Source organism: Pongo pygmaeus, chromosome 1 (genome assembly GCF_028885625.2).
Source record: "Pongo pygmaeus isolate AG05252 chromosome 1, NHGRI_mPonPyg2-v2.0_pri, whole genome shotgun sequence".
Lineage (NCBI taxonomy): Eukaryota > Metazoa > Chordata > Mammalia > Primates > Hominidae > Pongo > Pongo pygmaeus.
The window spans coordinates 13,862,325-13,878,829 of NC_072373.2; the positions used below are offsets into that span (position 1 = coordinate 13,862,325).

Here is a 16,505-nt window from a genome sequence, read left to right on the forward strand (position 1 = left end):
AAAATGGCAAACTTTATGTTATGTATGTAGCTACAATAAAAATCTAAAAAAAAAAAAAAAAGCCCAGGCACAGTGGCACACGCCTGTAATCCCAACACTTTGCGAGGCCAAGGTGGGCGGATCACCTGAGGTCAGGAATTCGAGACTGGTCGAGACTGGCCTGACCAACGTGAAGAAACCCCGTCTCTACTAAAAATACAAAATTAGCCGGGCGTGGTGACGCATGACAGTAATCCCAGCTACTCGGGAGGCTGAGGCAGGAGAATCGCTTGATCCCGGGAGGCGGAGTTTGCAGGGAGGCGGAGGTTGCAGTGAGCCGAGATCATGCCACTGCACTCCAGCCTGGGCAACAAGAGCAAAATTCTGTCTCAAAAAAAAAAAAAAAAAAAAAAAAAAAAAGGCCGGGCACGGTGGCTCGCGCCTGTAACCCCAGCACTTTGGGAGCCCAAGGCAGGCAGATCACGAGGTCAGGAGATCGAGACCATCCTGGCTAACACGGTGAAACCCCGTCTCTACTAAAAATACAAAAAATTAGCCAGGCGCAGTGGCGAGCGCCTATAGTCTCAGCTACTCCGGAGGCTGAGGCAGGAGAATGGCGTGAACCCAGAAGGCGGAGGTTGCAGTGAGCCGAGATCACGCCACTGCACTCCAGCCTAGGCGACAAGGCGAGACTCCGTCTCAACAAATAAAAAATAAAAAAGGAAAAATAATTTTTTCCTTCAATTTCAGCAAAGAAAAACCCAATAAAGGTAGTCTTCAAGGAAAAAGAAAATTATACCAGACAGAAGCCTAAAGATACGAGGGGTGGGGAGATAGAAGGCAAGAAAAGGGTAAATATATGGGTAAAGTTAGAGTAATACAGACAATATAAAGTAATAATATCAGTTCTTTGGGTTTAAAATAAACATTGGTTAATATGTCACACATATGAGTTAGGAAGGTGATAAATGGCATGTTCTAAGGTCCAAAAGGAGGTATAATTATTAGACTAGATTTCTGTAAACCAGAGATGCATATTTTAATCTCTAGACTTACCTCTAAATAATACAAAATTAACTGCTGTGTAAGGAAAAATAAAAAATGAATAATTACTGTGTAAGTTAAAACTCTCTCCAAACCATGTCTTTCCTCTGCTACACTATTCCTCACACTACAACAATCAGCACAGAAGATGACTTCTGTGACCGAATGTCTGGGGGTTTTCCCCACACACCAAGCAGGGGATGCCATCTGGGTGTCCGCCAGTTCAATTCTGACACTATCTGACTGGACATAGTGTCAGACCACCAGCCACCAGCCTGGGCGTCTGGAACTTCTGACCGACCAGCTTCAAACAGCTGGGGTTCCAACAGCCCCCTCTTTGTATCTGATTAATTTGCTGGAGCGGCTCACAGAACTCAGGAAAACACTTACTTACATTTACAGGTTTATTATAAAAAATATTGCAAAGAATCTAGATGAAGAGGTGTGCTAAGGTGAAGTACAGGGGAAGGGCTGTGGAGCTTCCAAGCCCTCCATGGATGCAAGAACCTTCACAGATTCAGCTATCTAGAAGTTCAAAGACTTCAAAGAGGCATTCCTGCCTCTAGTGTAGAGGGGTGGGAGCCTCTCCGGGACGGTCTTATGACTCACAATCAGAATGGTGGAAGAAGATTAGAGTTCTGCCTTGGGGCAGGAGAGAGATCCTGTTTCCTGAGGCCTGACACACCAATATTATAACAAAAGACTGTAACAAGAGGTATGGGAGTTAAGAACCAGGAACCATGAACAAAAACCAATATATATCATACCACCACAACTACCAAACTAATGGAGAAGAAACACAAGATAAAAATAATCATCTCTAGGCTTGGTGGCTCACGCCTGTAATCCCAGCACTTTGGGAGGCGAAGGTGAGTGGATTGCTTGAGCTCAGGAGTTCGAGACCAGCCTAGGCAACATGGCAAAACCCCATCTCTACTAAAAATACAAAATAGCTGGGTATGGTGATGCGTGCCTGTGATCCCAGCTACCCAGAAGGCTGAGGTGGGAGGATCACTTGAGCCTGGGATGTGGAGGTTGCAGTGAGCCAAAGTTGAGCCTCTACACTCCAGCCTGAGTGACAGAGGGAGACTCTGTCTCAAAAAAGAAAAAAAGAAAAGAAATAGTGGCTGGGCATGGGAGCTCACGCCTGTGATCCCAGCACTTTGGGAGGCCAAGGCTGGCTGATTGCTTGAGCTCAGGAATTTGAGATCAGCCTAGGTAACATAGTGAAACCACGTCTCTACAAAAACTACAAAAATAAGCCCGGCTCAAGGGATTCTTTTGCCTTAGCCTTCTGAGTAGCTGGGACTACATCTTGGAAGGCTGAGGTGCGAGGACTGCTTCAACCCAGGAGGCGGAATTTGCAGACAGCGCTACTGCACTCCAGCCTGAGCAATGGAGTAAGACCTTGTCTCAAAAAAAAAAAAGAAAACACCACAAATAATCATCATCGTCATCCAATGAAGGGAGAAAAAAAGGAACAGAATGTCAGCAAAACAAACAAAAAGCAAGTAGTAAGATGAGAGATATCAACCCAAATTATCAATAATTAAGTAAAACATAAATGGTATAAATGCTGTCATTAAAAGAAAACATTTTCCAATACCCGGGCATGGTGGCTCACACCTATGGTCCCAGCACTTATGGAGGCCAAGTCAGGTGGATCACCTGAGGTCAGGAGTTTGAGACCAGCCTGACCAACATGGCGAAACCCCATCTCTACTAAAAATAGAAAAATTAGTCGGGCGTGGTGGCAGGTGCCTGTAATCCCAGCTACTTGGGAGGCTGAGGTGGGAGAATTGCTGGAACCCAGCAAGTGTAGGTTGCAGTGAGCCAAGATCGCACCATTGTACTCCAGCCTAGGCGACAAGAGCAAAACTCTATCTCAAAAGAAAAAAAAAAAAAGAAAGAAGTACAATTAATGTTATCATCATAGAAACTATCAGAATGGGTTGAATTGATGGATGCTACAAAGAAGAATGCACAAAATAAGGCCATTCTCTCACACTGCAAAGCACAAGTCATTTTTCAAGCCAAAGCAGACAGAAGGAGCAAGGCCAGCATTCAACTGTGATTAGCTGTAAGTCTGACGAAGAATATCTGTGGTTTAGCAAGCTTTTCCCCTGGGGCCAGTACATTAATGATAGAGGAGCAAGTACAGAAACCAGTATGAGTGAGAGAGTGGACAGACGTGGTATAAGGGTATACCTCACCAGTCAGATCCCAGGAATGTGTAAGATCCAGATTTTTGCTTTCTACATCCGGGGTGAACAAACCCTGATAGCCTCAATTTGAAAATTCCAAATGCACAAAAGACTGAACCAGACACTAGCACACAGGTTTATTAATTTACAATGATAAATAAAGCTGTCACACAAACCTGATTACTCTGGTCAACCTAATTTGTTTCCTATTCTCCATGGACTCATGCCACATGAAAGGCCAATCATAATCAGGCCCAACTTCACTGACATCACAAGAATTAAAAATAATTAATCCATCACAAAGGTTCTGCATAGCGAAAGAAACAATCAACGAAGTGCCGGACGCGGTGGCTTACACCTATAATCCCAGCACTTTGGGAGGCCGAGGCGGGTGGAGCACAAGGTCACGAGGTCAGGAGATCGAGACCATCCTGGCTAGCACCACGGTAAAACCCCGTCTCTACTAAAAAATACAAAAAATTAGCCCCGCATGGTGGCGGGCGCCTGTAGTCCCAGCTGCTCGGGAGGCTGAAGCAGAAGAATGGCGTGAACCCGGGAGGCGGAGCTTGCAGTGGGCCCAGATGGCGCCACTGCACTCCAGCCTGGGCGACAGAGCAAGACTCCGTCTCAAAAAAAAAAAAAAGAGATTGAGACCATCCAGGCCAACGTGGTGAAACCCGTCTCTACTAAAAATACAAAAATTATCTGGGCGTGGTGGCGCACCCCTGTAGTCCCAGCTACTCGGAAGGCTAAGGCAAAAGAATCGCTTGAGCCGGGGCAGTGGAGGTTGCAGTGAGCCAAGATGGCGCTACTGCACTCCAGCCTGGAGACAGAGCGAGACTCGTCTCAAAAGATAAATAAATAAATAAATAATCAACAAAGTGAAGAGACAACTCACAGAATGGGAGAAAATATTTACAAACTACTCATCTAATAAGGGATTAATAACCAGAATATAATAAGGAGCTCAAACAATTCAATGGGAAAAACATCTATTAATCCGTTTAAGAAATGGGCAAAAGATCTGAATAGACATTTCTCAAAGGAAGGCATACAAATGGCAAGCAGGTATATGAAAAGGTGCTCAACATCACTGATCATCAGAGAAATGCAAATCAAAACTACAATGAGATATCACATCACTCCAGTTAAAAGGGCTTTTATCCAAAAGAGAGGCTATAACAAATGCTAGAGAAAAGGGAACTCTCACACACTGTTAGTGGGAATGTAAATTAGTACAACCACCATGGAGAACAGTTTGGAGATTCCTCAAAAAACTAAAAATAGAACTGCCATATGTTCCAGCAATCCCACTGCTAGTTATATACCGAAAAGAAAGAAAACCAGTATACAGAAGAGACAATCTGCACTCCTATGTTTACTGCAGCACTATTCAGAACAGCCAAGGTTTGGAATCAACCTAAGTGTCCATCAACAGATGAATGGATAAAGAAAATAAACACATAAGGGCCAGGCGCGGTGGCTCACGCCTGTAATCCCAGCACTTTGGGAGGCAGAGGTGGGCGGATCATGAGGTCAGGAGATCGAGACCATCCTGGCTAACATGGTGAAACCCCGTCTCTACTAAAAATACAAAAAATTAGCCGGGCGTGGTGGTGGGCGCCTGTAGTCCCAGCTACTCGGGAGGCTGAGGCAGGAGAATGGCGTGAACCCGGGAGGCAGAGCTTGCAGTGAGCCGCGATCGCTCCACTGCACTCCAGCCTGGGTGGCAAAGCGAGACTCTGTCTCAAAAGGAAAAAAAAGAAAAAGAAAATAAACACATACACAATAAAATACTATCCAGCCTTAAAAAAGAATGAGATCCTGTCATTTGCAACAGCATGGGTGGAACTGGAGGTCATTATGTTAAGTGAAATAAGTCAAGCACAGAAAGACAAACCTCACATGTTCTCACTTACTTGCAGGAGCTAAAAAAATGAAAATAATTGAACTCATGGAGATAGAGAGTAGAATAGGGCTGCGCACGGTGGCTCATGCCTGTAATCTCAGCACTTTGGGAGGCTAAGGCAGGTGGATCACTTGAGGTCAGGAGTTCGAGAGCAGCCTGGCCAACGTGGCAAATCCCCGTCTCCATTAAAAATACAAAATTTAGCCAGGTGTGGTGGTGCACACCTGTATTCCCAGCTACTTGGGAGGCTGAGGCAGAAGAATCGCTTGAACCCAGGAGGCGGAGGTTGCTGTGGGCCAAGATGGCACCACTGCACTCCAGCCTGGGCGACAGAGCGAGACTCCATCTTAAAAAAAAAAAAAAAGACGAAGAAGAAGAAAAAGTAGAATGATGGTTACTAAAGGCTGGGGGGCTGGGCAGGGGGAGGGAGTGGGAATGGTTAATGGGCACAAAAATACAGATAGCATGAATAAGATCTAGTGTTTGATAGCATGACAGGGTGACTACCATCAACAATAATTTATTGTACATCTTTATATAACTAAAAGGGTATAATTGGGCTGTTTGTAACACAAAGAGAGAATAAATGGTGATGGATACCTCATTTACCCAGATGTGATATATTATATGCCTGTATCAAAATATCTCATGTACCCTATAAATATATACACCTACTATGTACCCACAAAAATTATATATAAGCTGGCCTGTGGAACTGTGGCTCATGCCTGTGATCCCAGCACTTTCGGAGGCCAAGGCAGGAGGATCACTTGAGCCCAGGAGTTCAAGTCCAGTCTGGGCACCATAGGAAGACCTTGTCTCAACAAAAAATTAGCAAGGTATGGTGGCTAGTGCCTGTAGTCCCAACTACTCAGGAGACTGAGGTGGGACGATCACTTGGGCCCCAGAGGTTGAGGCTGCAGTGAGCTATGATCATGCCACTGCACTCTAGCCGGGGCTGTAGAGCAAGACTGTGTCTCAAAAAATAAGGGCTAGGTGTGGTGGTTCACACCTGTAATCCCAGCACTTTGGGAAGCCTAGGCAGGCAGATTGCTTGGGCCCAGGTGCTAAAAACCAGCCTGGCAAAACCCGCTCTCTAAAAAATACAAAAAATTAGCTGGGCATGGTGGTGCACACCTGTAGTCCCAGCAACTTGGGAGGCTAAGGTGAGAGAATCACTTGAGCCCAGGTGCAGAGGCTATAGTTACAGTGAGCTATGATAAGCACTACTGAACTCCAGCCTGGGCAACAGAGAACCTGTCTCAAAAAAAAAAAAAAAGAAAGAAAGAAATTATCAAAAATTATCAAATGCCTATAATAAAATTTGTTACAGGCTGGGCATGGTGGCTCACGCCTGTAATCCTAGCACTTTGGGAGGCCGAGGCGGGTGGATCATGAGGTCAGGAGATCGAGACCATCCTGGCTAACACGGTGAAACCCTGTCTCTATTAAATATACAAAAAATTAGCTGGGCGTAGTGGCTGGCGCCCTGTACTCCCAGCTATTCTGGAGGCTGAGGCAGGAGAATGGTGTGAACCCAGCAGGCGGAGCTTGCAGTAAGCTGAGATCGCACCACTGCACTCCAGCCTGAGCGACAGAGCGAGACTTCATCTCAAAAAGAATAAATAAATAAAAATAGCATAAAATTCGTTACAAATTTTAAGTAGGGCTGCACCCTAGTAATAAGTAAGCTACAATATGCACCCTGAAATCACTAAATGAAATAAATAACTTAATTACCTAGTTAATTACACTACAATTTTCACCTAAATACCACGGTGTGTCTGTCAAAGGCAGGAACTTTGGTTTGATATAATGTTTAGATGTTCCCCTAGGCAACAGTCAGTAAGCTTAGCTGTTTCCTTCATCCACTCCTAGAACATGAAAACATATCGTGTCATTACCATTTAAAATACACACGTATCTATTTGCTCTGCAGGAGGATAAAAGCATGATTCTTCTGAAAGGTGTATACAACTGCTAAAAGAACAGCACTGCTGTACATACTTTATGAAGAGATTTGCTACCAGACTACCTGTGTCAACTCTATTCTCTAGGTATTATTATTTCAATATATTTCAACACAGGAAATGAAAAAAAAAAAAACATTTAAAACTCTGGAACAAGAACAGCAGTAAAACAACAATAATAAGATCTAATCAATAAATACTATTTTTTTTTGAGACAGAGTCTCACTCTGTCACCCAGGCTGGAGTGCAGTGGCGCCATCTCGGCTCACTGCAACCTCCACCTCCTGGGTTCAAGCGATTCTCCTGCCTCAGCTTCCTGAGTAGCTGGGATTACAGGCATGCGCCACCACACCGGGCTAATTTTTTGTATTTTTAGTAGAGACGGGGTTTCACCATGTTAGCCAGGAAGGTCTCAATCTCCTGACCTTGTGATCCACCCACCTCGGCTTCCCAAAGTGCTGGCATTACAGGCGTGAGCCACCATGCCCGACCATTAAATACTATTTTTAAAAATATCTCTAGCATTATAACTCAGTATATAAATAATGTGAAAAGCCAATAGTAGGTAAATAAATGCTACAGAAGTCTTTATAAATAAACATTTCATTTTGGTGAAAAACAAAGTGCAACCACAGGAAATGGCGGGATAAAAATTAGATTTTTCTCTATATGGGAAGCTAAGAAACTCATGTCTAAAATTAATGAAGAAAAAAGCTAATGCAGAATTTTTTTTTATTAATTTGTTTAGAGACAGCATCTCACTCTGTTATAATCCAGCCCAGGCTGGATTATAGCTCAGTGCAGCCGTCAACTTATGGGCTCAAGCAATCCTCCCACCTTAGCCTCCCAGTAGCTGGGACTACAGGCCTGAGTCACCATGCCTGGCAAATAATTTTGTTAAAAGACAGCATATTAAAAGAGCATGTGACTACCCCATCTTAAAATCTTAAAGAATGGACACCACTTTGGACTAAAGGATTAAACCAAGATGTGAAATAGAATCAAGTTTTTCAATAATCTGGACTTACTGATTTAAAACAGTTCTGCGCCAGGCAAGGTGGCTCAGGCCTGTAATCCCAGCATTTTGGGAGGCTGAGGTGGGTGGATCGCCTGAGGTCAGGAGTTCAAGACCAGCCTGGCCAACACAGTGAAACCCCATCTCTACTAATAATACAAAAATTAGCTGGGCATGGAGGGGGGTGCCTGTAATCCTAGCTACTCGGCAGGCTAAGGCAGGAGAATCGCTTGAACCCAGGAGGCGGAGGTTGCAGTGAGCCAAGATCCCACCACTGCACTCCAGCCTCAGCGACAAGAGCGAGACACCGTCTAAAAAAAAAAAAAAAAAAAATTCTGTTCACCAATTTGACAATATGAATCACAACTTTCTTTTATTTGAAACAGAGACTTGCTCTGTCACCCAGGCTGCAGTGCAGTGGCACGATCACAGTTCACTGCTGGCTCAACTTCCTGGGTTCAAGCAATCCTCCCATTTCAGCTTCCCAAGTAGCTGGGGCTACAGGCACATGCCACCATGCCTGGCTGATTTTTTTATTTTTTATTTATGTACTTATTTATTTCTTTCTTTATTTTTGCTAGAGACAGGGATCTTGTTACGTTACCTAGGCTGGTCTCAAACTCCTGAGCTCAAGCAGTCCTCCCTCTTCAGCCTCCCAAAGTGCTGCAATTACAGACATGAGCCACCACACCCAGTCTATGAATCACAATTTAAACTGTACAGTTTTGTAAGAAAACGTATTTTTTTTTTTTTTAGAATTACACTGTAAAGTATTTAGGAATGAAATGCTACTCTGTATATAATTTAAAATGCTTAAGCAAAAAATAAGAGATGTGCCGGGTGCAGTGGGTCACATCTGTAATCCCAGCGCTTTGAGAGGGTGAGGTGGGTGGATCACCTGAGGTCAGGTGTTCAAGACCAGCCTGGCCAACATGGGGAAACCCCATCTCTACTAAAAATATAAAAATTAGCTGGGCATAGTGGCGCATGTCTGTAATCCTAGCTACTTGGGACGCTGAGGCAGGAGAACCGCTTCAACCTAGGAAACAGTGGTTGCAGTGAGCAGAGATCGCACCACTGCACTCCAGCCTGGGTGACAGAGTAAGACTCCATCTCAAAAAAAAAAAAAATTGGAAATGAAGCAAATATGGCAACATGTTAACAATTGTTAAACTGACATGGCAAGCATATACAGGTGTCCATTATACTATTCTCTCTACTTTCTTTGTCTACGCTTTTTTTTTTTTTTTTTTTTTTTTGTGAGATGGAGTCTTTGTGGCCCAGGCTGCGGTGCAGTGGTGCAATCTCGGCTCACTGCAACCTCCACGTCCCGGGTTTAAGAAATTATCTTGCCTCAGCCTCCCAAGTAGCTGGGATTACAGGCACCCACCACCACACCCAGCTAATTTTTTTTGTAATGTTAGTAGAGACAGGGTTTCGCCATGTTGCCCAGGCTGGTCTCGAACTCTTGACCAAGTGATCCACCTGCCTCCCAAAGTGTTGCGATTACAGGCGTGAGCCACCACGCCTGGCTTATTCTCTCTACTTTCTAGACTTTTGAAACCTTTTCTTTTTTGTATTTTCTAATAATAATACAAAAACTACTCATATCTTCCTTAAATCTATTCTACTTGTAGGAATTAATCCAACAGATACAGCTCTGTCCATTAAAAAGGCCCAGAAACGAAGACCAACCCAGTAGCAATGAGCACCACTGCAGCCCATACTGTGGCCCCTGAATGATATTTGCCAGCAAAAAAAAAAGAAAGAAAACAGCAAGAAACGTAAGATGAACCTTTACATGATAGCTTCCTTATCATATGAGGAAAGCTCTTTCAGCTTCTAGAGGCTTAGAGGCTGCATACTCCTTAGCTCATGACCCTCTTCCATCTTCAGAATCAACAATGGCCAGCTGAAACATTCTCATGTCACACTGACACTGCCTCTTCTGCCTCTAGCTTCTACTTCTTTTCTATTTTTTTTTTTTTTTTTTTGAGATGTTTCACTCTTGTCACCCAGGCTGGAGTGCAATGGCACCATCTCAGCTCACTGCAACCTCTGTCTCCCAGGTTCAAGCGATTCTCCTGCTTCAGTCTCCCAAGTAGCTGGGATTACTGGCATGTGCCACCACATCTAACTAATTTTTGTATTTTTAGTAGAGACAGGGTTTCACCATGTTGGTCAGACTGGTCTCAAACTCCTGACCTCAGGTGATCCATCCGACTTGGCCTCCCAAAGTGCTGGGACTACAGGTGTGAGCCACTGCGCCTGACCTAGCTTCTACTTCTAATGATTCTTGTGATTACATTGAGCCCAACTGGATAAACCGGATACTCTCCCAATCTTAAAATCAGCTGATTAGCAACCTTAATTCCATCTATAATTCTAATTCCCCTTTGCCATGTAACCTAGCAAAATCAGAGGTTGTGGGGACATCTTTGGGAGGCTATGATCCTGCCCACCACAGTATATCATCTTTATTCCATCTAAACAGTTTAAGATGTAACACTTTTTAAATCTTCATATGATGCTATCACAGGAAATCACATCTCCAATTACCAGAAGCCATTTGCAGAACATTAGTACAATTGCATTTCTTTTTTTTTTTTTTTTTTTTTTTTTTTGAGACAGTCTGATTCTGTCACCCAGGCTGGAATGGAGTATGCCATTTCGTCTCACTGCAACCTCCTGCTCCCATGTTCAAGCGATTCTCCTGTCTCAGCCTCCCAAGTAGCTGGGGCTACAGGAGCGTGCCACAAAACCCAGCTAATTTTTTTTGTATTTTTAGTAGAGACAGGGTTTCAACATGTTGGCCAGGCTGATCTCGAACTCCTGACTTCAAGTGATCTACAGCCTTGGCTTCCCAAAGTGCTGGGATTACAGGCATGAGCCACCACGCCCAGTCCGTATTTCTTTTTAAAGTAAATTTTTAAATGTTTATTTACAACAATATGCACGATTAACTGGTCTAAGTGCTTTAAACATCTAACTGATTTAGTTGTCATAACAGCCCTACAACATCCAGTGAAGTAACCACAGAAATTATTACTAAATCTGTGTTCAATTACTCTACATCTTAGTACCAATTCCAAAAGATGACCTCTAAAAGAAATGCAGGCCAGGCGTGGTGGCTCACACCTGTAATCCCAGCACTTTGGGAGGCAGAGATGGGCGGATTATGAGGTCAGGTGTTTGAGACCAGCATGGCCAACATGGTGAAACCCCATTTCTACCAAAAAAAACCATGCAAAAATTAGCTGTGTGTGGTGGCGGGTGCCTGTAGTCCCAGCTACTCGGGAGGCTGAGGCAGGAGAATCACTTGAACCCAGGAGGCAGAGGTTACAATGAGCCGAGATCGTGCCATTGCACTCCAGCCTGGGCGACAAAAACAAAACTCAACCTCAAAAAAAAAAAAAAAAAAAAAAGCTTAAATTTACAGTAGCTCCCTCTCTGCAGAATTACAATTTTCAAGGGAGAAAAAAGCACTTACCTGATAAAACATGCATGGAGAAAGTGTCACATTCACAGGCAATTTAATAAATAACATTTAAATAAATTAAAAACTTCATGTTTGCTAAACTATCATTAAAAAACTTTTATCTATATTACTGTACTAGTGATATGCCACCCTGTCTTCAAGAATTGGGACTTATCTCCCAAGAGCTGGGAGGACTGGCTTTTGGTAAATAGCCCTCAACTGTCTGCCCTCTTATGGAATTGTCTACTGTAGAAAGCATCTTGCCCAAGGGCACACCCCCTTCCTAGGGTCAACAGAACCCAGTGACAGATCATCACAAACGTATAATGACCCAGACCATCATCTCAACTAGAAAAGACTCTGAAAGGCCACTCTATCTTCAGAGCACCCAAAGGAGACAGCTGAAATATTTGTTGAGGCTGCACCATAGCCCAACTTAGCCCTCTGCCCAACCTTGCTTACTCTCTTTCCTCTCCCATGAGTACTGGTCACAAAGTACTCCCTAAAAAATTTTCTGAACACTAAACTTCCTAAGTGTAAATCTCTAGCTAAGTCTGCTTACCAGAGAATGTGAATATTGGAAATTTCCAAGTACTGGACATTGATTGACTTGCAGACAACAATTTGGCAACATATGTCAAGAACCTGAGAATATTCACATTCTTTAGAAGTAACAGAGTAGGGCCACGTGCAGTGGCTCATGCCTGTAATCCCAGCACTTTGGGAGGCTGGGGCAGGCAGATCACCTAAGGTCAGAAGTTCGAAACCAGCCTGGCCGACATGGTGAAACCCTGTCTCTACTAAAAATACAAAAATTAGCTGGGTGTGGTGGCGGGTCCCCATAATCCCAGCTGCTCGGGAGGCTGAGGCAGGAGAATCACTTGAACTTGGGAGGCAGAGGTTGCAGTGAGCCAAGATCACGCCATTGCACTCCAGCCTGGGCGACAAAAGTGAGATTCCATCTCAAAAAAAAAAAAAAAAAAAAGTAACAGAGTAGAAAGGGCATGGGCAATGAAGGATAGATTCAAATCCCAGTTCTGCTATATAAAAGTTCTGAGACCTGAGACTTGGTCTTCTTGTCTATAAACATAGGAATAGTAACATCTATATTTTAAGGTTATTATTGGAATATTCAAAGTTGAGAGCATGCTTTCAAGTGTCTGGTACACAGTAATTATTCATTAAACATTACTTTCTCTTCCCATTTACAAATAATACCAGGAATGTAAAAACCCTTGCCAGATTAAGTATATGTTAAAGACTTCCACAGCCTCCATGAAGGCAGAGTCCACATGTATCTTGTTCAATGGCTTTCACCAAACCTTATTGTGCATCAGAATCCCCTGGAGGGGCTGCTCTGTCTATGGAGTAGCCATTCTTTTATTCCTTTACTTTCCTAATAAACTTGTTTTCACTTTACACACTCGCCCTGAATTCTTTCTTGCACAAGATCCAAGAACCTCTTTTGGGGTCTGGATTGAGACCATTTCCTGTAACATCTTTCTGGTGACCACTGAAGGGGCAAAAATGTGGAAACCCCTGACCCAAAGACTAAACGGTGGTTCCAGTAACGTCTTTCTAGTGAACCACAGAAGGGACGATACTGAAGAAACCCCCTGACCCAAGGAAATAGACTGCAGCACTGATTGGCCGACCTGAGAGTCAAGGAAACTCTTCTTCTGAGCTATTTCCAGCTCTCAACAATTGAGTAGGCCGGGCATGGTGGCTCATGCCTGTAATCCCAGCACTTTGGGAGGCCAAGGCTGGTAGCACCTGAGGTCAGGAGTTTGAGAGCAGCCTGGCCAACATGGTGAAACCCAGTCTCTACGAAAAATACAAAAATTAGCCAGGCATGGTGACGGGCGCCCAACTACTCCAGAGGCTGAGGCTGGAGAATTGCTTGAACTCAAGAGGCGATGGTTGCCGTGAGTCAAGATCATGCCACTGCACTCCAGCCTGGGTGACAAGAGCAAAACTCCTTCTCAAAAACAAACAAACAAAAAAAAATTGAGTGAAGTATATCCCTGTAAACTAAATTTGGAGCATATTTGTTTCCTCTACCTGATTCCTCCAGAATTTGCAAACTATTTTTAAGTATTCTTAATTTATGACAACATAGTTATTTGCATAAGTGCAGTAAGAATCTGTTTCCTCCTCCCTTTTTTTTTAGATGGAATCTTGCTCCAGGTTAGAATGCAGTGGCACGATCTTGGCTCACTGCAGCCTCCGCCTCCCAGGTTCAAGCGATTCACCTATCTCAGCCTCCAGAGTAGCTGGGACTACAGGCGTGCGCCACCACACCCGGCTAATTGTTTGTATTTTTAGTAGAGACGGGGTTTCACCACGTTGGCAGGCTGGTTGCAAACTTCCGACCTTGGGTGATCCACCTACCTCGGCCTCCCAAAGTGCTAGGATTATAGGCATGAGCCACTGCACCTGGCCAAGAATCTGTTTTCTTTTGTAACAGGACACAATTGGAAAAACTGGTTATTTTACCAAGGCTTTAACTGGAATGGCATGCTTCCCTTTAAGGAAACAAACTTGACTTGTAAAGCCAATAAAAGCCGCTTGGGAAAATATCTCAAACCTTGTCTCCACAGTCTCTACACAGGGTTCCTGACCTGTGGTAAGTAAAAAATGTCACTTTCTCACAGGCCCAGGAGCCCAAATTTATCTTGGGAGCCAAGAGGAGAGGAATTTACTCAACTCATAGATATGTGATGGTACAAGCCCATGGCTGGGTTCGGCTTTAAAAAAGTATTATCTGAGGTTCTTTCTATGGGACAGAGTTCCATCAAAGCCAATTTAAAAACAGCTTATGTGAAAAATAATTATTCTTGGTGGCAGCCAAGATGGCCGAATAAGAACAGCTCCAGTCTACAGCTCCCAGCGTGAGCGACACAGAAGACAGGTCATTTCCGCATTTCCATCTGAGGTACCGGGTTCATCTCACTAGGGAGTGCCAGACAGTGGGCGCAGGACAGTGAGTGCAGCGCACCGTGCATGAGCCGAAGAAGGGTGAGGCATTGCCTCACTCGGGAAGCACAAGGGGTCAGGGAGTTCCCTTTCCTAGTCAAAGAAAGGGGTGACAGACGGCACCTGGAAAATCAGGTCACTCCCACCCTAATACTGTGCTTTTCTGACGGGCTTAAAAAACGGCACACCAGGAGATTATATCCCACACCTGGCTCGGAGGGTCCTATGCCCACGGAGTCTCGCTAATTGCTAGCACAGCAGTCTGAGATCAAACTGCAAGGCGGCAGCGAGGCTGGAGGAGGGGCACCCGCCATTGCCCAGGTTTGCTTAGGTAAACAAAGCAGCCGGGAAGCTCGAACTGTGTGGAGCCCACCACAGCTCAAGGAGGCCTGCCTGCCTCTGTAGGCTCCACCTCTGGGGGCAGGGCACAGACAAACAAAAAGACAGCAGTATCCTCTGCAGACTTAAATGTCCCTGTCTGACAGCTTTGAAGAGAGCAGTGGTTCTCCCAGCACGCAGCTGGAGATCTGAGAACAGGCAGACTGCGTTCTCAAGTGGGTCCCTGACCCGTGACCCCCGAGCAGCCTAATTGGGAGGCACCCCCCAGTAGGGGCAGACTGACACCTCACACGGCTGGGTACTCCTCTGAGACAAAACTTCCAGAGGAACGATCAGACAGCAGCATTCACAGTTCACAAAAATCCACTGTTCTGCAGCCACCGCTGCTGATACTCAGGCAAACGGTCTGGAGTGGACCTCTAGCAAACTCCAACAGACCTGCAGCTGAGGGTCCTGGCTGTTAGAAGGAAAACTAACGAACAGAAAGGACATCCACACCAAAAACCCTTCTGTACGTCACCATCATCAAAGACCAAAAGTAGATAAAACCACAAAGATGGGGAAAAAACAGAGCAGAAAAACTGGAAACTCTAAAAAGCGAGCGCCTCTCCTCCTCCAAAGGAACGCAGTTCCTCACCAGCAACGGAACAAAGCTGGATGGAGAATGACTTTGATGAGTTGAGAGAAGAAGGCTTCAGACGATCAAACTACTCCGAGCTACGGGAGGAAATTCAAACCAAAGGCAAAGAAGTTAAAAACTTTGAAAAAATTTTAGACGAATGTATAACTAGAATAACCAATACAGAGAAGTGCTTAAAGGAGCTGATGGAACTGAAAGCCAAGGCTCGAGAACTACGTAAAGAATGCAGAAGCCTCAGGAGCTGATGCGATCAACTGGAAGAAAGGGTATCAGTGATGGAAGATGAAATGAATGAAATCAAGCGAGAAGGGAAGTTTAGAGAAAAAAGAATAAAAAGAAACGAACAAAGCCTCCAAGAAATATGGGACTATGTGAAAAGACCAAATCTACCTCTGATTGGTGTACCTGAAAGTGACGGGGAGAATGGAACCAAGTTGGAAAACACTCTGCAGGATATTATCCAGGAGAACTTCCCCAATCTAGCAAGGCAGGCCAACATTCAGACTTACGAAATACAGAGAACGACACAAAGATACTCCTTGAGAAGAGCAACTCTAAGACACATAATTGTCAGATTCACCAAAGTTGAAATGAAGGAAAAAATGTTAAGGGCAGTCAGAGAGAAAGGTTGGGTTACCCACAAAGGGAAGCCCATCAGACTAACAGCTGATCTCTCGGCAGAAACTCTACAAGCCAGAAGAGAGTGGGGGCCAATATTCAACATTCTTAAAGAAAAGAATTTTCAACCCAGAATTTCATATCCAGCCTAACTAAGCTTCATAAGTGAAGGAGAAATAAAATACTTTACAGACAAGCAAATGCTGAGAGATTTTGTCACTACCAGGCCTGCCCTAAAAGAGCTCCTGAAGGAAGCACTAAACATGGAAAGCAAAAACCGGTACCAGCCACTGCAAAATCATGCCAAATTGTAAAGACCATCGAGGCTAGGAA

At 44.3% G+C, this 16,505-nt stretch overlaps 1 protein-coding gene across 6 annotated transcripts in view; it reads right to left on the reverse strand.

Moving 5' to 3' along the window:
• Positions 1-16,505, reverse strand: part of TBCE (tubulin folding cofactor E) — a 90,925-nt gene that overhangs the window by 51,815 nt on the left and 22,605 nt on the right. The gene's annotated exons all lie outside the window — the stretch shown is intronic.